Consider the following 24,411-nt stretch of genomic DNA (forward strand, 5'->3'; position numbering starts at 1 on the left):
AATTAAATAAATAAATACATATCAAAAGCAGTTCTACAAGGTCCCATAGAGTATATCCAACTGGTGGGAAGTCGTTCAGTATATGCAGAGAATCTTCTTTGAAGATGAAATGAAGAAGGTAAGTAAATATGCAAAGTGTTGTTATAAATGTCCAGCTGAGCTGTCATTCTTGTGTTTTTATCTGACCTCCAGATGAGAGGAATTTCCCCAGAGAGCGCTCAACCGTGCACTGTGAAGCTGAACTGAGATTCATCAACGCCATGAGCCAACGGGTTTTGCCAGCGTACTTTATATCCCGTTTCGCATCCAACTTCTTCAAAGGCTCATTTGTTATTAAATGCTCATGTACAAGAAGCAGCTTCAATCACAACACCGAGCTGTTTCAAGAACGACGGTCAGACGCTATCACTGGAGAAAATGGCTGCCTTGGAAGGTGGACTCTGGGCATTATACGCTGCTGAAATCCCTCCCCTCCTCAAACCCACTTTCTCCAGGCTCCACCCCCCCAAATCTCCAGGAATTTCCTGACCTGGAGCTGGCAACACTACTGCTGCTTGCACCCTCTCCTGTCCATTCCTGCTTTTGCCCTTCGAAGCTGCTTTTCAGTTTTAAAAACAATATTGTTGGGGAGAGAAACGGAACAATGGGGTGTTATTTGGCCAGCCGTTTGCAATTGTGTGTGGCAAAAACATCTTTAGCAGACTACAACAAGGGCACAAGCCCTAGGAACCCAATAAATCTATGAAATATTTTGTTGTTTGTGTCTTACTCACCAAGTGAATACAAAAAATGTACAATCAGTCAAATATATACAATGCATACATCTATAAATACAACAAGTACACACATCTGTCCCATAGTTGCTGCAAAGAGTCAATGACAATTCTATAATCTAAATATGCTGGAGTAGTCCTTGGAATGATTCTTCCTCTTGTGTTCACATCAGGATGGTCAATGTAAAGGTAAGTGTCCAAAACAGCAATATCAGAAGAGCCTAATAGGATCCCTCTGGATCTCCAGGTCGGTGGCAACGAGCCTGCCAGCTTAGAGTTGCTCGTTTTGGTTTCCCTTCATCCTGGCCTCCTCTACACACATAGTAGTCCCAATCACACTCTCCAGATGGCTATTTTCGTTTGGATATTTTCCATTTCTAATCAATGCTAATTCACAGCAGGTCAAAAACTTCTTTAGAGCACAGAACTTTTGCCTCCACACTTGCGATCCAATTCTCTCTTAAAGAGCTTCCAAGTACCAACTGCACCTGCATATGAGCCACCAGCGCCTGTTTTTCGGGAACAATCCCCTATTTTCTTGGTTCAGACCCTGGTAATTTTCTTTCCCTATTCAGACCATGGGGTTTTTTTGGTTCTTGGGCATACCTTGTTCAACTTTTTAGTGTGAGTAGCTAGAGAATTAGCATTCTCCAGGGATCTTTAAGAGGGGCAAGGACGGAGGAGCTCTTGCATCAGAGAACCCGTGGGGACCCGAAGGTGCCAGGCTGTGCACTGCCTGCGGTGGCTGAGCTGCATTTCGAAAAGGTGATAACCTCTTTCATAGCAAGTCGGCATTTCCAGAGGATCTTTAACTGAACACAGGGCATTTCCCTGCTGTTGAAATGGGCGGAAGGCAAGCAGATGCAGAATACATGACTCCAGCGCACAGCAGACAGAGCCTTCTGCAGTAGGGTTGCCAGCGTTTAACCTGGTCCTTTTAGCTGTCTCTTTTAACATCAGATTGATCTGTACCAACTTCCAGGTGTTGATAGTTACCTGCTTGCCCTGAAAAGCTTCCATTGCACATTTACACACGTTAAGCCTCTATTATGCGATATAATAAAAGAACTCCCTGACAGTTAGAGCAGACCCTCAGTGGAACAGGCTTCCTCGGGAGGGGGTGCACTCTCCTTCTTTGGAGGTTTCGAAGCAGTGGCTAGATGGCCACCTGACAGCAATGCTGATTCTGTGAACCTAGACAGATCATGAGAGGGGAGGGCAGGAAGGGTTACATCAGTGCTTAGTTCTCGTGGCCCCTTCTTACATGCCCAGGGTAAGGCCGATCGCCACCTTGGAGTCAGGTAGCAATTTTCCCCAAGCCAGTTTGGCTAGGGATCTTGATGGAGTTTTGCCATCTTCTGGGCATAGAGTAATGGCAGGGTGAGGGAGGTATTTGGGAATTTCCTGACTTTTGCAAGGAGTTGGACGAGGTGACCCTAGAGGTCCCTTCCAAACCTGTGATTCAACGATTTGTTGATTATGAGGGCATTTTTTTCCTGGCTAAGAAAATTCCAGGAGATTTGGGGTGGAGCCTGTGGACAGAGGGGTTTAGAGAGGGGACGGACCTCAGTGGGGTATAATGCTATACTCTCCAAAGCAATTGTTTTCTCCAGGGGAAATGATCTGGAGATCAGCTGTAACTCCTGGAGATCTCCAGGCGACACCTGGAGGTGGCACCTCTGTATATCCCCTTTGGGTTGATGTGACAGCAGACAGCTCCATGAACTGATCTCCTGAAGCTTTAAAAGTTTTAATATCATCTGCAGGAAGGCCTAATTTGGATAAGGACCTTTGATGTCAGAAATCACGCCATGAAACGGAATCACAACCATGCCACGAAGGCACCATTGTTTTGTGCAATTTTGCACAGGGGGAAAGATGTATGAAAATGGCCATAGCTAAATCTAAAAGAGAAGGTTACTATTTAAAGAATTATGGAGGATGACTGAGATCAAGAAAATCTGGACTGGTCTTAACCTCCTCCACCACTGGAGGCACACGTACCTACATATGGGATGTCAAGTCACAACTGAGGGCCAAGCTACACATGACGAATGACACTTGAACGGCAAGTGGATTGAGTGGAGGGCAAGTGAACAGGGAGAAATACACTTGCCGTTCAAGTGTCATTCGTCATGTGAAGCTTGGCCCTGAGTTATGGCGATCCCAACAAGGGGTTTTCAAGACAAGAGAGAACCTGATATGGTTTGCAGTTGTGTTCCTCTGCAAATCAAACCCTGCCTTTCCTATGGGTTACCCATCCAATTTCTCACCAGGGCCAACTCTGCTTAGCTTCCAAGATATGACAAGGTCAGGCTCTACCATGCTCCCTTCTCTCCCCCTCCCCCACCCCCATGAAGCATAACATAATCCAAACTGAGCTAAGGTCAAGGCTGCTATTTCACTTTTTAAAAAGATGTAGGATTGGCTCTCTGTTGCTTTTCACGTGTGATGGAGTGGATTGTTCCCTTGGAAAGCTCATCCCACTATAAGTCAGTAGTTCGTGTATTTGCATATGGATATGCACATGCATGCGCGTGCACGGTGTTCATGGCTGGTATCTAAATGCCACTGAATACTGTATTAGAAGCTGCATCCCATACTCTCAATGCAGCAAACTTGCATCTCTGCATGTAAACATCTTTAGCACCTGACATTTTAATAAAAGGGGGATAAGTCACTAGAAAAAAAAAGAATAATTCCCTTTACCGGTACCTGAATATTGCTGCTAATAGAATAATTAGTTCCTTATGCATTGCTGATTAGGCTAAGAAGTTATAAATATTTATGTCTTCCCTTTGCATAATATTCTGAGCTATGAAAGAGGGAAAATTAATAGTGAACTCCCTTTTATAAGTTCATCTGATTTACATGCTCCAACTAGTAATGGGGAAGTTTTTAAAAGTGGTTTCTATAGTAACCAGGCAACCTAGCTGATCAAATGCAAGGACTGTATTATCATAATGGAGCAATTATCATGGCCTTTGGATGAAAAAAAATATTATTTGTCAGGTGGGGGCTCTACTCTGCCTATGGGTTCAGTTAACTCCAACGTTGTTATTTGGGCTGCAGACTTCATTTAAGAAACTTCCTAACTATCCCGGCAATATCTTTTTTTTAAGTTTACTGAACACAGGGCATCTGCCGCCTTTGATTTTTCTCTAGCTTTCACTTGCAAACACTTGTTCTGTGATGTTGTCTGCTACAAAAGAAAAGAGGGTTTTTTTGCACCCAGTCTTCAAAGCCCGCCCTTGTACCCCTCCTCTTGACTTCCATTAGTTTATCTTCCTCTATATCTTTCCCTCTGAGCTGCCCTTTCTGATCTCCAACTCTTATCCCTCCGTCTGATCCCTTGATCTCCCAACCCATGTCATCTTTCCACGTGGCTTTCTTCTTCCCTCTCTCCCTCCCTCCTTTTAGTCTTGATATACGTGTTTGTAATTGGTGAATAGAAAGTGAGAAGTCAAGGGATAGAAAACATTTTTTTTTAAAAAAAAACCCTTTACCTATTTGCCTATTTAGTTAATCAATGCCTTTAGTCTGATTGTCCTTTCAGTCAGACTGGCTCTCAAATCTATCACTTTTTAATTTTTAAATGAAAGCTGTTTCTTGAGATGCATCATTTGACTTCTTTGCTACGCAATGAAATGGAGGGGGGAGAAGGTTAGAGATGTATGGAAAACCCTCTTATGTATCTATATTGGTTTTGTACATTGTCATTACCCTAACAAGGGCCGTTTTCACAATGCTCACCAGCCATGGAACATCGTGCCAAGCTTCTGGAATGACAGCGTCTTCCTGGCATGATTTCGCACGAGAACAGCTGTGCTCGTGTGAAATCACACCAGGAAGACACTGTCATTCCAGGAGCTTGGCACGATGTTCTGTGGCTGGTAAGCAGTGTGAAAATGGCCCTGGATGACTGAGGGCCAAGCTACACATGACGAATGACACTTGAACAGCAAGTGGATTGAGTGGAGGGCAAGTGAACAGGGAGAAATACACTTGCTGTTCAAGTGTCATTCATCATGTGTAGCTTGGCCCTGAGACTGGACTGATCTCACCAGATCTCAGAAACTTAAGCATGGTTGACTCTGGTTAGCACTTGAATGGGAGGCTGCCAAGAAAGTCTAGGATCGCTACGCACAGGCAGGCAATAGCAAACCACCTCTCTTTGTTTCTTGCCTTGAAACCCCTCTGGGGTTGACATAAGTCAACTGCAACTTGGCTTTTTCTGCCCTGAACTGGATCGCCTAGGGTAGCACTATCTCATCAGATTTCAAAAGCTAAGCAGGGCTGGCCCTGGTTAGAACTTGGATGGGAAGACCATGAAAGAAGTCCAGGGTTGTTATGTCAAGGCAGGCAATGCAAGTGACTTCAGTTCATCTCTTGCCTTGAAAACCCTATTTGCACATGTCAGCTAAAAGTTCTTGGTACCTAACACACACATACATCCACACATGGTTGTTTCACTTTGTCTATTTTCAGTGCAGGTGTTCCTGATTTGCTTTTTCCTCTTATGACTCTTTGATGCCATCTTTGGACCATGTACATGCTTGATGTCATTTTTCACCATGGTCATGATTTTGACAAGCTATTGTCCCCCCCAAGTGGCAATAATTCTATTACTTCGATTTTGTCCTAAGTGGGAAAACACCCCTTGTTAGAAACTTGACATTTTTACATCAAAACAGTGTGGCTACAAAATTTGGTGACATTCCTGGAGACTGCAGCATGTATTGCCACTGGGACCAGCCTTAGCTGGAGTAACATGCAATTTGTCTCTGTCAGTGGTCCCCAGAATAGTACTATGGGCACCATGGCACATGCCAATGTATTTCCTGGTGCTTGCTTCCTTCATCTTCCAAGCATTTGTTCCCCAAATCAAGAACCAATTTGGCTTTCCTTCATCTCAGAAGACCCCAAAGGATAATCACTTTTATGTTCACAGAGAGCATCCATTCAGAAACAGGGACTCCATCATTAAAGGAAGCTTAGCTTGGATCTTTCCAGCATTCTGTGATGGAACTCGTGGCAGCCATTTTGTGGTCATCTGAGCCCGACAGATGGCAGCCATTTTGTAGTCAGCTGCATTTCACAGATGGCAGCCATTTTGTGGCAGTGTTCACTGCCTGTTTTCAAAATCCAAAAGTGCCCACAGTTTTGAAAATGTTGAGAGCCCCTGCCTAAGTTTGGGGTGGGGTTGAAAAATAAGAACAAGATGGGGGGGATAAGGGTAGCTTTCTAGGTTTCAGCATGAGCCATGGTTCCTGGATCAATCTTTGCAGTCTCTGAGACAACATACTGGCCATTTCCACACGGCTTAACTTTGCTCGGAACGACCCGGAACATCGCACGAAAAAGACAGAAGATCATGTTTTCTCACGTGAGATTTGCGCAATGTCGCACGATGTCACACAAATCTCGTGCAAGAAAATGCGATCTTCTGCATTTTTTGCACGATGTTCCGGGTCATTCCAAGTAAAGGTAAGCTGTGTGGAACAGCCACTATTTGGGGCCACTAGGCAATAGGAATGACTGTGAATTTCTCATCCCTGTTGAAAATTTCTTCTTTTGATTTGACTTCTTTCTTATGCAGATGGAGCCCATTTTCATGTCATTTTCTATTTCCTTGCACTGGGCTCCCCCTCCAAATGTATGCCTTTTTCAAAGTTACTGGTTTACCCCTAAATCAGCATTCCACATTACATGCATATTATTGATATAAATGATCTCCACGCAAATACCAAACTGTACACAAAGTCCCTAGAATATGCATCCACAATACACAATGCCAACGGAGCTACAAAATCAACAACAAAAGGCAGAGCATCTAAACCACTGACTAAAATACTAATGGATATAAAAAGGAAACCAAATAAGGAATTGTTCGTTCATCCCTGATGGATATTTGATTAACAGATTGAAGAGGTTTAGGGAGGTGTGAAACCCCTAACAACGATTCCTCATCTTTATCAAAACGCTCTCCAAATTGTATTGTCGAAGGCTTTCACGGCCGGAGAACGATGGTTGTTGGGGGTTTTCCGGGCTGTATTGCCGTGGTCTTGGCATTGTAGTTCCTGATGTTTCGCCAGCAGCTGTGGCTGGCATCTTCAGAGGTGTAGCACCAAAAGACAGAGATCTCTCAGTGTCAGAGAGATCTCTGAGAGATCTCTGTCTTTTGGTGCTACACCTCTGAAGATGCCAGCCACAGCTGCTGGCGAAACGTCAGGAACTACAATGCCAAGACCACGGCAATACAGCCCGGAAAACCCCCAACAACCATCGCTCTCCAAATTCTTTGAATATCTCATCAGAACAGGCTTCTCCATATTTGCCACTAAATTGTGCTTTCGGCCAAAGTCAGTGGCAGGATTTTGGCTTGAGGCATCCTATTCTCCCTTCCTGCTTTTGGAACTGATGAATCTCTATCCTCTTTGCTCAACACCCTCCAAGAAAATTGGGAATTTTTAGCTGCAGCCTTTGTAACAACTCGAAAGGCATCACAAACCTTGAGGAAGCCTCCCTTGCCTTTGAGGGGAGGCTGTGTGCCCTCTTAGCACTGCCAGGAGCAATTTCAATTTCTTATAGACCATGAAAAAGAAAAGTTCCATCCCTAAGGGATAGATGAAGAATGAATGAACATTGAAAAGGAATCCAAAAGCTTTAATACTTGTCAACAGTGTTAAACTCCTGTGGGGGAAAATGTATTATTTTGCTGTGCTTATTATGTACAACAAAGCATCTGGAGAAACTTGTCTATGATCACTGTCACCAATCACCAATCTGTAAGCCATTTATTCTTTGCTACAGGACTTTTTCTGGCAGGGTACATGGATCTTTTCTTAATAAAAGCAAAAAGATGTCCGTGAGGAATGGTGCAGCTTCGACTGGAACTTTATTCTTTCCTATGGGGGTGGGGGTGGGGGACTTCAAACAAAACTCCAATGATACAAAATACTGGCTTGCATATGATGGGCTAGCATGCATAGATTTGCTCTCAGAATATACAGTAGGGATGCCGCAAATATCTGCAGTGCTGTGCTTACGATGGAAAATCCTTGTACACACTGTTGCAGATGAATCTCCCAAACAGGCAGCAAGTGTGGGATGATTATTCTTAAATCTGAAATAAACACAGCCACTACATAGTGGACCAGTGCTCAAGCTGATACACAGTTAAAGCAGTGAGGACTACTCCCCTATGCTTGCTTGGCAGACTTCTACAAATAATTCATTGTGAGTCCTGTGAAAACATGTGCAGAGTTTGGCTACATAGATAATGAAAATAATATGGATAATGTACAGCAGTAACTCAGAGGTACACGACAGGGCTTCGAAAGAGGTGTGCATTTTTGATAGGGAACATGATGCACAATTAAGTCAATTGCATATAACCCTATTCATGCATTTCCCAGCAGTGACTGAAGAGGTGTCACAGATAAGTAGGAGAGCATATTTTTTATACTACATCTCCAATTAAAGGTGGTGTGGCGGCACTTTTCTCGTTTATTTCTATTGATTTTTTTAAATAGTAAGCCCCTTTGAACCCCCTCTGGGGAGAAAAAAATGGGATAGAAATAATTAAATAACGTTGATTAAGAAAGGACCTAGTCTGAAATGCTATTACAGATCAGAGTAGTTTAATTTAGTTTAGTTTAGTTTAGTTGGTGTTTAACCTGCCCTCCCCACAAGTGGGCTTAGGACGGGGTACAACAGTCATAAAATACAATCACATAGCAGATTCTACAATAAAATTCAGCAATTAAAATTATATATATATATATATATATATATATATATATATATATATATATATATATATATATATATATATATATATATATATAAAACCCTGATATAGTTGGCTACACATTCTTGCCCCCAGCATACAAAGAGGAGGTAGACAGACACATGAGCTGTACTGGAATACCGGAGGCTCAATGATGGCCCTGACGCTGGCCTCAACCATAAGCCTGGTGGAACATCTCCATCTTGCAGGCCCGCCAAAATGATACAAGATCCTGGTGGGCCCGAGTGTCCTCAGACAGAGAGTCCCACCAGGTTGGGGCCAGGACTGAAAAGGCCCTGGCCCTGGTCAAGGCCAAACGAGCCTCCCTAGGGCTAGGGATCACCTGTGAGTTCTTACCCACTGAACGAAGCGCTCTCCGGGGCACGTACTCGAATACCGGAGACCGGTGGGAGGCTCAATGATGGTCCTGATGCTGGTTTAGATGTGACAGAGGTCCGACTTAGTCGAAGCAAGTTAAAAAGCCTACTGAAATTTCTTTTGAACAGCTCTCATCATGGCAAAGAGTGCTGCTCTTTTTATATGATGTTTTAATGTTTTAATATGGAACGTTTTAAAATGATTTTAAGGTTGTTATCCACCCTGAGCCCACTTGCAGGGAGGGCGGAATACAAATATGATATAAATATAATAAATGGTAGTACCAATGCAGATTTGATCCGCACCAACAGTGCAATCCTATGCAGCAGTAGTTCATTGGATGCTCAAGCTGATACACAGTTACGCTAGATTGGATCCATCCCCTCCCGCCATTTGGTAGCTGGTTCTGCTCCAGAATTGAATTTATTTATTTATACCACACCTTTCTCCCCAATGGGGGCCCAAAGCAGGAAGGAGGACCCTTAGACACGGAACACCAAATCCAGTCCCAGGGAAACAAGGGTCTCTTCCTAGGGTAAAGTTTCCTTCCTAGGGAAGGCTCCTCAGAAAAGGTTCTCCCATTTCCAGAATATTTTGGGAGACAGCTCAAGGCTGAGTGGCCTAAACCATCAGCCGATAAGCAATCTCTGAACATGGTCAAAAACTGTACTCACTACCTTTCTTTGCCAATGAGATGTTGGAGGTACCTGCGATCCATGCTCCAGTGGCTGCCCTTCAATCATCTGGGCTCCAGTCAGATGACGGTAAAATGAGTACCTGGTTTCCTGGGGGTAAAGTGTAGATGACTGGGGAAGGCAATGGCAAACCACCCCATAAAAAGTCTGCCAAGAAAACATCATGATGCGACGTCCCCCCATGGGTCAGTAATGACTTACTGCTTGCCCAGGGGACTACCTTTATCTTTTTTACCATCTTCGACTTACGGTGACCCTATGAATGAAAGACCTCCAAAATGTCCTATCATGAACAGACTTGCTCAGATTCTGCAAACTGGAGGACGTGGCTTCTTTTATTGAGTCAAGCCATCTCTTTTTAGGTCTTCCTCTTTTCCTACTGCCTTCTACTTTTCCTAACATTATTGACTTTTCCAGAGAATATTGTCTTCTCATGATGTGACCAAAGTACGATAGCCTCAGTTTTGTCATTTTAGCTTCTAGGGAGGATTCAGGCTTGATTTGATCTAGTATCCACTTATTTGTCTTTTTGGCTGTCCATGGTATCTGAAAAACTCTCCTCCAGCACCACATCTCAAATGAATCGATTTTCTTTCTGTCAGCTTTCTTCACTGTTCAGCTTTCACTTCCATACATAGTAATGGGGAATGCCATAGTTTGGATTATCTTGATCTTGGTTCCCAGAAAGACATCTTTACCTTTAAGGATCTTCTCTAGCCCCCTCACAGCTGCTCCAAGTCTCAATCTTCTTCACATATTTAAAACAACATAGTGGTGACATCTATGGTCCTTAACTCTTTAGCAAAACATCTGTACTTCCTGGAAAACTCCTGGTCCCACCTGGAGGTTGGCAGCAGCCATATTTGTAACTATGACTTAAAACAGATGCTATGTCTAATGAATTGCTGGAACTTTCTTTGCTGTAAAAAGAAAAATTAAGAAGTGGCCATTTGTGTTGCTGGCGACAGGTGATTCATCCAACCGCATAGCAGCCATTATTTGAACTGCACTCAAGAGGAGACGGGAAAGAAGGAGAGGCCAAAAACAGGATTGAAAGGGAAGAAAATCACCTCAGGCTGTGTTTGTTAGCATAGGGACTTCATAAAAGGTTGCCAGAGATTTTCCAAACCTCCCCGGGTAACAGGAAAACAAGAAGTAAATAGTTCCTTTGGTCCTTCTCCAGCAAGGCATTCAATTAAAATTCAATTACAAAGAAAACTAAGGCCGTACATCTGGCTGAGGTTAGAAATGGCCAGAGAGGGAAAGAGAATGAGATAAAGCCCCTCTAGGCTGTCCTGCTTTAGGAAAGGGTGAAATTCAATGCCCTAAATTATAAGACAGGTCAGGCTAAATTGTTATAATACGGTCTTCCAGCTTGAAAGCTTATTTCCTCGGTTAGCTTTACAGGCTTTTCCAAAGATGTCCGATGAATGGAAACTTTACAGGAAACGGACAGTCCTATTTGCAAAACAAAAGCATCGAGACTACAGAGCAGGCATTATTGGAACAACCTTTTCCTGGCAAAAGACAATGGAGGTCTCCTTCAATCCGAGCACGTGATCGGATTCTCGGACTTGAGCTATCGTCTCAGAATAAGAATTAACATGAAAATTGGCTTGCTCGATCAGACCAATGTCCACCAAATTGAGCATTCAGTTTCCAGCAAAGACACTTAGGAGTGCACAATTGTTTTCCTCTGTTGATTTCCTTGATGTGCAAGGAGTATCCAGCTTTGGAGTGATCCTGGGCAAAAGGCATCTTAATACCTCCCTCCAACACGCACCTCTGCCACAAGTGCCTTGTCCTCTTCCACTCCACTGGCCCCCTTCTCAGATAGAGACAGGACAGGGGTGGTGTTAGCTGTTCCGTTGTTGCTGTCAGCTCATTCAGCAGGCAAAAAATGATGGGTCCTAGGAGCCGAATCAACCACTGCCACATGGAGAGAGGGAGGTGGAAGTGGCCGGTGACTGTTGTTGTTCTTCCTCCTTTCTGCTCTCATCATTTTCTTTTCAAAGGGGCCCAATTTTCACAACAGGGTCCAAATGTACCACCACCACCACCACCATATGGTACATGAGAGTAGAGATTGGCACGAACAGCAATGCGAACAAAAAAAAGTCATGAACAGCCCAATCTGCTGTTCACGTACAAGCTGTTCGTGAGGCCCCATTCTAAATGAATGGATGGTTGTTGCAAGCCTCGTTCATTGCTGTTCGTCAAGCCAGACAGTCTGGCACCTGCAATCAATTCCCTTGGCAACTTAGGCAGGGATTGTCTGAACTCTGTCTGAACTCCTGCTGTTGCCCTGGAAACCCCAATCTAAGCCCAATTTAGCTTGATAGGCATGTCTTCCTTTCAAGTGTAGAGCTCCAAATTTGTTACAAGGGAGCAAAGAGCAGGGGGTAGAGGGACTCCCCCCCATGTCAGGACAGGAGATGTAATGTTAGCTGGGAATGGTAGTTTTAAAAGACAGAGCCAGCAGCAGGGCAAAAGCTTTGCTGTACATGGGAGCTCTGTGAAGGGGCTGTGAGATGCAAGAAGGGAAACTTCAGCCAATTATAACCTCTCGTCTAAGCCCAGCTCTCGAAGGCAACTTTAGCACATTTCCCAAATCGAACAAAATGGTTTGCGAACCGGGGCAAGTTCATGAAAGTTCATGGTTCATTAAAACACGATGAACCATGAAATGCAGGATCGGAATTTTCCCGGTTTGTGCCTATCTCTAGTGCCTTATATTTACTAGGTTGTTACAAAGATAAAAACAAGACGGTGTGCTTTTGAACTCTTCAAAACATTATATAAATGGGATAGTATTCTTTTCTGTAGGATAAGTCAATAACAAACTGTGTCTCATTTATTCAGATATATTCAGAGGGAGATGCACTGAGGGGAGAAAAAGAACCCACACTTTAATAATAAGATTTTTTTTTTCTAGTGAGGCACTCGGAATTGTTTTCATGCTGTGAGCTCGATTGATCACACTGAAATTTGGCGTCCTCTTTTCTCCTTTCTTTCTGAAATCTCCTCTTTCTTCCATTCCTGCCACTAACCTCCCAGTTTGGAGAAAGAGGAGGGTTTTCCCCGGAGTGGGTTTTTTCTCTCTCTCTTACATATACATTTCTTCAGCCATTTCTGTGGATTATTGTAGACACAAACCTGTAAACTTCTTGTCTGATGTCAGGACAATGCGGATCCTTTTCGAAACAGACAGCAGAAGCATGGAGTAGCAGGACATGCAATTCCTCTGGCTCCACAAGTACCACAGACGGCATGACAGATGATGTGTCCTTGGCTTCCTTGCTGCAGAAAAATATGGCCGCTTTGTTTATTGCTGCAGGTAACACCTCCAGCATTTCTGCTGATTTCAGGAGATCCCTTCTGTGCCCAGCTTGACACAGGCAGCAAAAGAGAAATGGCAGTCTCCTGTAGATATTCTAGGTGAAAATTTTTGACAGGGCAAAGTGAAAAGTACTTGCTATTTCTCATAAACATTGCCTAGCACTTTTCTTCCCTGATTACTTTGGGTGCCCCTTGCAAAAAGTATTTGCTTATTCATTTGTATTGCCCTCACTTGCTTTTACCCTCAGCTGATTTCACTTGCCCTCTGTGATGTCATTTAACCAGTTACAGAACTTGCCCTCTGTGACATCATCATTTAACCAATTACAGAACTGCAAGATCATCTTGTCCACTTTGTAATACCTGTATTTGGGGGGAGGGTGTATCCATGCCACTAATCTAGGAAAGAGGAAAAAGCTAGCATTTGGGCAAAAAATGGTATCAGAGAATTAGATGAAGGGAAATAAGGGCACTAAATCTGATTTTTAAAGGTGAATATTCCCACATGGAGTATTTATTCAAAGGAAATCTATACCCACCCACCAAAATAACTAGCTTTGTTGCAAGTTAGAACATTCAGTACACCCCCAATTTGCTGATCCAAAATTTAATAAGATAGATCAAGACAGGTAGCCATGTTAGTCTGTCTGTAGCAGTAGAAAAGAGCAAGGGTGCAGTAGCATCCATAAGACTAACAAAATTTGTGCTCGAGTATGAGCTTTTATGAGTCACAGCTCACTTCTTCAGATAACAAAATTTAATAAGCCAAGATGAATTCTTGGTGGTCCCTGGCCCCAAGGAGGCCCACCTGACCTTGACCAGAGCCTGGGTTTCTTGACCCTGGCTCCAACCTAGTGGAACTCTCTGTCTAGTGAGACCAGGTCCCGGCAGGATTTACTATCCTTCCGTCCATCCCGTAAGACAGAGATGTTCCGCCAGGCATATGGTTGAGGCTGGGCTAGGCCTCCACCGGACTGGATAGAGGAGGAGAAGGGAAGACCGGATCCCTCCCTATTAGAGCCGTCCACCGTCCAGCTTTAAAGCAGCAAACTGACTGCCTCCAATTAGCTGATTGCTGCTGTATATCTTAACTATGGGCCAAGCTACACATGACGAATGACACTTGAACGGCAAGTGTATTTCTCCCTGTTCACTTGCCCTCCACTCAATCCACTTGCCGTTCAAGTGTCATTCGTCATGTGTAGCTTGGCCCTAAATGTTGTATTTTTGTGCTGCTCGTTGATTTTAATATGAAAATCATTATAAATTTTATTTGATGTAATCTGCTCTGGGCCTGCTTATGCAGGGAGGGTGGAATAAAAATCGAAAACAAACAAACAAATAATAAATAATTCTGCAGACATCCCCCTTCTAATACTGAAGAAAATTCCACCATGATTTTTCTTAAAGATACCCAAGTGATAAGCACTGTGGTTGAATTCAAGGACTATAACAATCTATAGAGAAAGTCCCAGGGTCAGGGTTTTTTGCATTCAAAGAATGTTATCCAATTCCAGTCAGGGTAGACAGTACAGGGCTTGATGAGCCCACGATTTGACTCAGTATAAGGTAGCGTCATGTGTTCATATGACTGGAGAATTAGTAAGCAATAGCTTGTCGTAATGTGCAATAGTTAGCAAAGACTGTATTTTCCATTGGGAATTGATAAGCAATAGCTCAAAGTTGTAGCTCCTAGCTAGGTTTCTACTTTTAATGCAACACTTATAGTCAGCCAGTGCTTTGATGGAGATGGTGTCGGACGACTGACAATCATTTATCCATAGAAATGGTCCCAAATGTGCAGTAGTGGTATTGGGAAAGCTACTGTGGGAGAATGCATAGTATTGCACATATCTGCTTTCATTGGATTGACTAGCTACTTATCAGGTCCTTGGAACAGAGGCACACAATTCTCATGTTGCTATTACAATAATTACAACGTAATTTGTACTATGTGATAATAACCCGTCTGCTATCTGAAAGCATTAAATTGAGCCAACTACCTTGCTTCCCCGCTGAGCTGCTGTTTACTAACATTTGATCATTAAACACTATTCTTAACAGTCAAGTTGACATACAGTTTCATTTAAAGTACCCCGAGCTCCTACCCACATAAGAAAGAGCGGTATACACCTGTGAGTCAGGTTTCAGGTTTACCTCTGCACTTTGAGTAAACCCTTCTGTCTCTGGGTAGCTTCAGATCCAATTGCTTTACATATTTTAGCTCGCTTTTCTTCCCCAGTGAAGACCAAACTGGTTTACAAAAATATAGCTGAAATAAGCAAACTGAGAAAAAAACATATATTCGTTGGGATGGCTCAATCAAAACCACAGTCTGCCAGCTATAAGTACAACCTACTTAATTGCCAGAGAAAAAGGGAAGAAAAATCACGCCAACCTTTTTGTGGCTATCTTACTCTTCTCCTGGGTGACTGCTGTGGTAGTGATGGTGGTGGTAGTAGTCTCTGATCCCTGTGGCCAGTTTGCTCTATTCCCATCATCATCATCATCATCATCATCATCATCATCATCATCATCATCATCATCATCATCATCATCATCACATTCGATTTATACACCACCCTTTGGGACAACTTAACACCCTCTCAGAGCAGTTTACACAGTGTGTTGTTATTATCCCCGCAACAAGCACCCTATGAGGTGGGTGGAGCTGAGAGAGCTCTGAGAGAGCTGTGACTGATCCAAGGTCTTCTCATGATGTGACCAAAGTACGATAGCTTTAGTCTTGTCATTTTAGCTTCTAGGGAGAATTCAAAGGAATCCATCTTCTTCCTGTCAGTTTTCTTCACTGTCCAGCTTTCAAATCCATACATAGTAATGTGGAATGCCATAGTTTGGATTATCATGACCATATTATGAACAGAATCATCATCATCATTGTGTGTTGTCAAGTTGCAACTGATTCATGGAGACCCCTTCTTGGGTTTTCAAGTTAAAAGATGAGCAGAGATGGTTTGTCGTTACCTTTCTCTGCACAGCAACCCTAGTCTTCCTTGGTGGTCTGTCATCCAACCATACCTGAACCTGCTTAGCCTCCAAACTCTGACAAGATTGAGTCAGTCTGGAGAATTAGACTGCCGTAACATGAATATTGACAGTGAAATCATGATGAGAAATGCCTACATCCTGAGAGGAAGATGTGGTACATAGAGAAAACAGCATGCCAATAAAGAAACTCAAGTCTGTTTTGCAGATGGGAGAAGTTGATTTTCAGATTGAAACACCAGGGGTGAGAAATACCAAGCCATTTTCACTTATCTCCCATCCTTCATTCATTCCATTGGTAACTGTGCTCAGTTCAAGGTATTGGTTATCACATGCAAAGCTCTTCGCGGCCTTGATCCAGCATACCTACAGGACCGCCTCCCTCCCTCTGTTCCTCCAATGCAGCTTCGCTTATCTGAACAGGGTCTCCTGCAGGTGCACGTGGGCAAAATCAGTTGCCCATCCATACATTGCAATCCATACATGGCTTTCTCTGTGGTGGCCCCTACCTTGTGGAACAGCGTGGCTGTGGAGGTCAGAGAGCCCCCACTCTCCTGGCTTTCTTCAAACAATGCAAAACTGAATTGTTCAAAAAGCCTTTCTACTCTGATAGGAGGCCTGTATTGTAGGGAGCGGTCTGAGGGCCAAGCTACACATGACGAATGACACTTGAACAGCAAGTGGATTGAGTGGAGGGCAAGTGAACAGGGAGAAATACACTTGCCGTTCAAGTGTCATTCGTCACTTGTAGCTTGGCCCTCAGATGTTTTGCTAATGAGTTAGGGACCATAGATTTCACCACTATGTTGCCTTACATACTATCTGTTGCTTTAAATATGTTCTCCTATGTGGTAACTATGCTTCATGTTGTCTAATGTCAGTCCTGGAATTGCTTATGTTCTGTTTCAGCATTTCTTCAATGCTGTATTGGATTCTTGCTAATGCTATGTCTTGTGAACATTGGCATTGTTTGGTGAAATGTCCTTGATACTGATTGTACTAATCTCACTCAAATCTAATCAAATCACATACCTTTATTAGCACAACACTAATCCCACTCTGTGTAATTCGTTTTGAGTTTCAGTGAGAAAGGCGGATTATAAATTACATAAATAATGATAATGCAAGCGCCGAGTCATTACTGACCCATGGGGGGACGTCTCATCACAGCATTTTCTTGACAGACTTTTTACAGGGTGGTTTGCCATTGCCTTCCCCAGTCATCTACACTTTACCCCCAGGAAACTGGGTACTCATTTTACTGACCTTGGAAGGATGGAAGGCTGAGTCAACCTTGAGCCAGCTACCTGAACCCGGCTTCCACCAGGATCAAACTCAGGTTGTGAACAGAGCTTGAGCTGCGGTACTGCAGCTTACCACTCTGTGATAATACTAGTAAATTTATTATTAACCCCAATTTCACCGCTGCTGCAAATCAGCTGCTTTTCCACTCTGTGCAACAAAATGCAGATTTAGAAAAAAAGATAATGGGAGGTGTTTGGGATCATTTCATCCAATGACATTATATAAACCAACATTAGGTGCGAAAGAGATCATAGGGCCAAGCTACACATGATGAATGACACTTGAATGGCAAGTGGTTTGAGTGGAGGGCAAGTGAACAGGGAGAAATACACTTGCCGTTCAAGTGTCATTCGTCATGTGTAGCTTGGCCCATAGAGGGGAAGCAATGCCAACACAGGTTTAAACACCATAATTCTAGGTTTGCCAGGTCTCTTGCTATAGCCTCCAACCCGCAAGTCTGATTACCTGTCACCACTCTGAGTGGTAGTGGGAGATTTTTTTTTTAAATGTGGTGTCACTACGTTACTTTTAGGTAAAAACCAGAAGTGACGTAGGGTAGTCTAAGAATTGCTGGAAACTCTATGCTTTTACAAGAGAGTTTCGGATGCTTTCTAGAGCTACCCTATGTCACTTCCAGATTTTACCCAGAATTTATGTAGCGATGTTGGCAACATTGCTAACATTCCACATGCCCCACCAAGTCTCCACAACCAGCCCTCTAGCTGGTTGCCAAGCTGAGCCAACAACACTATTGACACCGCAATAATCCACTGACCAAAACTGCCCTGTGCTTTCTATGTCAGATGGCCAATGGATACAGGATAGAATAGGATGAGACAGCCATTGGCCTAAAGCCAAGTATCTGAATGGGGAAATATTTCTATCTGCACCTGCCAGAAATGTAATCGTTGCTATTAAATTGTCTGATGTCATTAAAAAGCGAACCTTTCTAGATTTTTTAATAATAGATTTGATGCTTATAATGCAGATGCAGCCTTACTTACTTAAATGTAGCCGCTTATTTCCTTGGCATTTTTTATCTTCTGTAGAGTGATTATAACTCCTATAACACTTCCGATAACACTGGTTTTATGAAACTGTTTCAATATAGCACTCTTTGACTTCGTCTTTTTATTTATTTATTTATTTAATCGCATTTCTAGACCGCCCTCCCCGTCAGACGGGCTCAGGGCAGTTTAACAACAGCTTTAAACAATGAAAACATTATAAAAACATTAAAACATCATATCAAACAATTAAAATTGGTGGGTATAAAATATTAAAATACAGCACTTTCCTACATGGGTGGTGGAAGGTCTTCAGTGGTATGGCCGGCGAGAGGACAGCCTAGCCCCACCAAATGCCCGGTGGAACATCTCCATCTTGCAGGCCCGGCAGAAAGATAACAAATCCTGCCGGGCCCTAGTTTCCTCAGACAGAGAGTTCCACCAGGTCGGAGCCAGAACTGAGAAGGCCCTGGCTCTGGTAGAGGCCAGGCGGACCTCCCTGGGGCCAGGGACCATCAGCAAGTTATTAGTAGCTGATTGAAGTGACCTCCGGGGAACATATGGGGAGAGGCGGTCCCAAAGGTATGCTGGGCCCAGTCCGCATAGGGCTTTATAGGTCAAAACCAAAACCTTGAACCGGAGTCTTATTTATAAACATGCACACATATGTATGTATGTAGATACATGTATTTAATTTTTTATTTTATTAGAACAGAAAAGGGGATACAGGAAAACAGACGGGGAAAGGAAGGGGACAAGAAAAATGAATACAAAGCTGTGTGCTACAAGGATTATCAAAGTACAGAGTACAAAAATCATATCCTTTAAAAGCATTAGAATAATATTTGAGACTGTTTAAGGCATATATTTCAAGTAAACAATACGTGCAAATTATTCAAGCCTATTTCTACTCCTTACCTTAAAAAAATGAAGAACTCATTATTACCCCTCTCTTATCATTACCTTTTACTTACATATTTCTTAAAAATAACAATGCTGACTTCTTAACAGTATTTCAGTGTTATCTATCATACATTTTATTCTGCCAATTATCTCATGTAGATATATGTAGATTATATGTGTGTATGTGTATAGACACATCCACACATATACGTTCCCTGAAGAAAAGTACAGCTGTCTTTGTATCACTTTCAGCTAATGAGAGCTATGTAATCAGGCTAGGGCTGGGCCAGTGAGAATGCGGTCCCTTCCCAGTGGCTGCCTCGTGGCTCAAGCTGGAGGCTGAACTTTGCCCCTGCGGATGGAGAAGGAGGCCGACAGGCTCCCGGCCATCTGGGCTTTAGGCTGGGGACGGAGACAAGTACTCCAGGTAGCATCTCCGCCCAGCAGCCTCAGTTCCTTCGCGATGATCGGCCCACCTGCCTCACCTTGTTTTAGTGCAGGATTAGCCGGCAGCTGTTCCAGAGCCAGGTAGAAATTTTTTCCCATTCCCCTGATTTGCCAGGCGGGGTCGGGTTTTTTGCCTACCTTGTACTGAAGCAGGGATTAGAGGCATTCGTTGGTGATGCCTAGTAGGTTTTCACTGGCAGGAGAAAGTTGGGGAATAGGGACCGGGCCTTTGGCATCTCCCCATCGGTGGAGAAAAGGGGTCTGTCAGGAAGGAGGGTATGCTTCATGGCTGCCACCACCTGTCCAGACCTCCTCCAGGGAACCCAAGGTGCAAGTCCTTCCCTCATACTGTATGGCTGAGTCTTTAGGAGCTCGATGGGGGGGAACCCTTTGCCTGGCTGGCCAGGTCTGGGCCATTCTATGAATGGCTCAAGCCCGGGGCAGTGGGGCTCGCCCAGACAGGTCAAGGCAGACGTCCTGGAGTGACCTCATGGCATGACCTGCACCACCAGTTTGCCTTTGCCACAGTTTAGTGTTGATGTTGTATTTAATAAAGTGGCCCATAGTTCCAATTACTGGGCTGTTTCTTTTCTGAGACCGGGATTCCCGCTCTTTCCTGTGCCAGGTCAAGGACGCTGATCAGACGAAAGACAAACTGCCTGCTTCCGCTTTGAAATCGGAGGCATCTGGAATCTGTAAAAAAAAAAAAAAAAACGCCAGCATTGAGTAAGTATCCCGTTGCTTTAACAACATGTGGAAATGGCCACTGTGTCTGTCTCTTTCTTCCGACTGGGGGGACAATGGCGTGTTTTGGCTAGTGCGGGACTGTAAAGTTTTGCATGTAATGTATTTAATTTGGATTTTATTTCTGCGTGCTAATGTGAGTTTTTAAAATATTTTTTATTGTGGGTTGGATTGCAAGACTCTGAGGAAAGAACGAGGTGGGCGGAACTAGTGAATGGAATCTGCTGGGATCATTTTTAGTAAGGGATGAGGGAAGATTTTCTGGCAGCACTTGCATATCTGAGGGCCAAGCTACACATGACGAAAGACACTTGCCTGGCAAGTGGATTGAGTGGAGGGCAAGTGAACAGGGAGAAATACACTTGCCATTCAAGTGTCATTTGTCACTTGTAGCTTGGCCCTCAGAGAGAGGTTCAGCCAGGTAATCTGTGTGGAAGACCGAAAGAGGTTTTATTAAGGCTAAATCAGGTGAGCTGTACATGCACTTGGGACAGTCTTTGTATTTCTGAGAGGTTGGGCAAGCTCTGTGGAAAGACTTAAGTGGATCTATGTCTGCATGAATGAGATGAGAGTTTATTCTGTTAGTGAAGACCTGTGTGGAAAATTAGGGCCAAGCTACAAGTGACAAATGACACTTGAACAGCAAGTGTATTTCTCCCTGTTCACTTGCCCTCCACTCAATCCACTTGCCGTTCAAGTGTCATTCGTCACTTGTAGCTTGGCCCCCAGTCTTCGCGACTGGGTCTGTGAATATATTTTCAAGAAGATATAATTAATTTGGAAACCATCAAGCTTAAGAACTGTTCTGAAATCAATATGCTTATCAAAACTCCACAACCTTCACTTATACGTAAATTCTACTTTTGTTTAAGGGGGGGAGATCCTTTTTTGCCTCACAATCACCCTCATGTGTTAACTGTTCTGTCAAACTACAGTCTATAGCAAGCCTTCCTATATTACAAATTATGCTAAAGAGGTCTAAGGCAAAAGCCATTGATGATAGCAAAAGCCTTTTGTGGGAGTCAGGGAGACAACAATATAAAGGTCACACAAACACAGAAGGGATAGTGTTCTTGAGGTAAAAGTCTGGGTAAAATACAGAAACTCTGAAATTCTGTGTGAGTAGAAATAAAAAGAGTGACGGTTATAACTAGAGCCCTTCTGCGGAATAAATTTGTTATGTAAGGAGGAGCTGAATTGAAGGTCCAAAGGCAGAAGATTTAAAAAGGGTTATAAAAACAAACATGACAAAATCATTACGGGGTAGTTCAAAACTAAGAAAATTGTTACAGGGTCCAGTCGTTTCTGTCTTGTATATGTTGAGGCATATCCTGGTTGTCTCCTCTTCTCTTTTTCCATCAGAGGAGCAACAACAGCAGGGATCAGTTACATAGCAGGTTCTGACCTACTGTGCTAGTGAGTACCTACTAGTGTCCATAAAAAATAAAATTTTGTCATTATTGTTGCAAACTAGCAAATAGTTGGCATTAGTGCCATTACTGATACCCCAACAAAGCCCTCATGTGTCACTCATGCATAAGAAGTAGCAATACTGTGACTGTATCCCCATTAGAACAGCATTATAAATACCTCCTATAAAGCTGTTTCACATAGCACTCCATTTCCAGGAACATATCCACAGCATTACGGGAGGTCTTGTTATAATTGTCTCTGATCTCTTAATATATTAAGTTGCTAGGGTTACCAGGTGCCTGTTATTGGCAACCCATTCTGGGTGGAAAGTGTCATTATAGCTGACTTATGGTGAGCCCTGCTGGTGTTTTCAAGTCAAGAGACTAACAGAGGTGATTTGCCATTGCCTGCCTCTACAATAGAGATGGGTATGAACTGAAATACAAACAAAAGGTCGTGACAAACCGGGATGGTTTGTGGTTTGTGAACCAGCAGTTCATCAGAGTCCATTTCAGACAAACCACCATGAACTTTAGGCTTGTTCATTTGGTTCGTTTTTTGGTTCGTCACCACAGACAGCTTGGTTCTGATCAATCAGTTTCCTAGGCAACAAGGGATGGACTTCCTGCAGAACTTCTGCTGACCCGGAAGAGGCCTTCTACTGACCCAGAAATGACGATTTAGGTGTGACATTTTCATGAACTAAACAAACTGGTTCGTGAACCGGGGCAGGTGCTGAAAGTTTGTGGTTCGTGAAATACGACGAACCACGAACCACACGGTTCAGTTTTTTTCCAGTTCATGCCCATCTCTACTCTACAACCCTGGTCTTTGTTGGACGGCTCTCATCTAATTACTAACCAAGGCGAACCCTGCTTAGCTTCTGAGATCTGATGAGATCAGACTTGCCTGGGCTGCCCAAGTCAGGGAGTTGATAACCCTAGTAGTTGCCTTATATCAACTCAGATTATGATCTTTGTCACTCAGTATTATCTTGCCTGAGTGGCAGCCAACCATTCAAGGTTTCAAGCTGACACAGGTCTGCTACAGCCTGAGATTTTTTTTTTTTAATAGAGTTGAGAGGGATTGAACCAGAGACTTTCTGCATGAAAAGCAAGTGATCTGTGGCTCCTTCTGGACCTAGAAATGACATTGTGCAATGCTGTAGGAATTTCTCCAATCTCTATGGTAAATCCCCCCAATATCTATGGAGGAATTCCTAGAGTGTCGCCTGAGTCAGTGAAGTTACTTCTGGGTCCTCACTCAGAATTGATATCTCCACATTAAGAGTCAATCCCCTCTCCATGCCTCACCCTTAAAGTTCCCTAAGAATGATTGGCTGGCATTGGAAATGCATGTCTATGAAGGGATGGGAGAGTGTGATGAGTGTGGAGGAAGTATGGAAAAGGTCATTCCCTTATATCAGGCTGCTGGCTGAAGCACAGACAGGAAACTATGTGGTAGCAACCTGACTGATATTTACTCCGCTGTATTCTGTAAATGGATCAGCTCCAGAAAGTCCTGTGCTAATGAGATGGAAAGTCACTTCTACCTACCTCAATGCTAAACACATTCCAGTGTTCAAATTGCTTTAGGGTTGTGTCCTGAAGCTGAGAACAGATCGCACAAGTAAGAAAATGTAATGATCCCTAACACAAAGATCAATATTTTCATCACAATTAAATTGTGAGTTCTCTGGAGCCCCAGACTATGTCTTTATTAATGACTGTACACCTCCAGGGCCATAGCAGATACTTTGAAAATTAATAAAGGAGATAATAATAACAATGAATATTATTTTGAATATATCGCAGCAGTGTCTGAGGCTAGACATTCAAAACTAAGCACTAAAATTAGAAGAGAGCCCTACTGGCTTGGACAAATAGTCGATTCCAGTGATCCTGAATGTGACATCATGGCACCTGCCTGTGTGTTTCCAGGTGTTCTTCCTCAACACAAAAAGCCAGTCCTGGGTATACACCTCTTCACTCATGCAAGAAGTGCCTCATCAGAGCACAGGAGCCATTGCCTTTGTGTCTCCAGGTAGTACTAGGTTCCTGCCTAGGAAAGGAGGGGTTTGTGGAGGATAGATAGATGATGGGTGGATGGAGGGATGGAGGGATGGAGGGATTTTCAATATGGTGTCACTGCTGGATGAAGCTCTAGGAATTTCCCCAAATCTATACCATAGAGATTAGGGGGGAATCCTAGCGTGTCACTATGCAGGATTTTTTTTGTCTCTTACACCTCAATTTCTCTAGGACAGGAGATTGGAGATGGAATTGAGGAATTCCCTTCTGGGCACAAGAAACTGAGAAGCCTAGGCAGTGCCCATTTAGAAACATTTACCTTCATCATAGAACTAACCTCTTGACATTTTGTTGAACCTCCCAACATTTTGTGAGTTATCCTATCTCCAATGTCAACCATTTTCTTGTAGCACCCACTATTTGTTCTCAAAATTCTAAAAGTGCCTACGGGATTAACAAGATGTTATGCAAACACTACCTATTTACCTACCCCCCTCCCAAATGAAAAAAAAAGAACTGCTTTTATGGCAGCTTGCCTAAAAATAAGAAGCCATACTTGAAGTCTGTCAGGTTCTGCCT

Source organism: Eublepharis macularius, chromosome 10, assembly GCF_028583425.1.
Source record: "Eublepharis macularius isolate TG4126 chromosome 10, MPM_Emac_v1.0, whole genome shotgun sequence".
Lineage (NCBI taxonomy): Eukaryota > Metazoa > Chordata > Lepidosauria > Squamata > Eublepharidae > Eublepharis > Eublepharis macularius.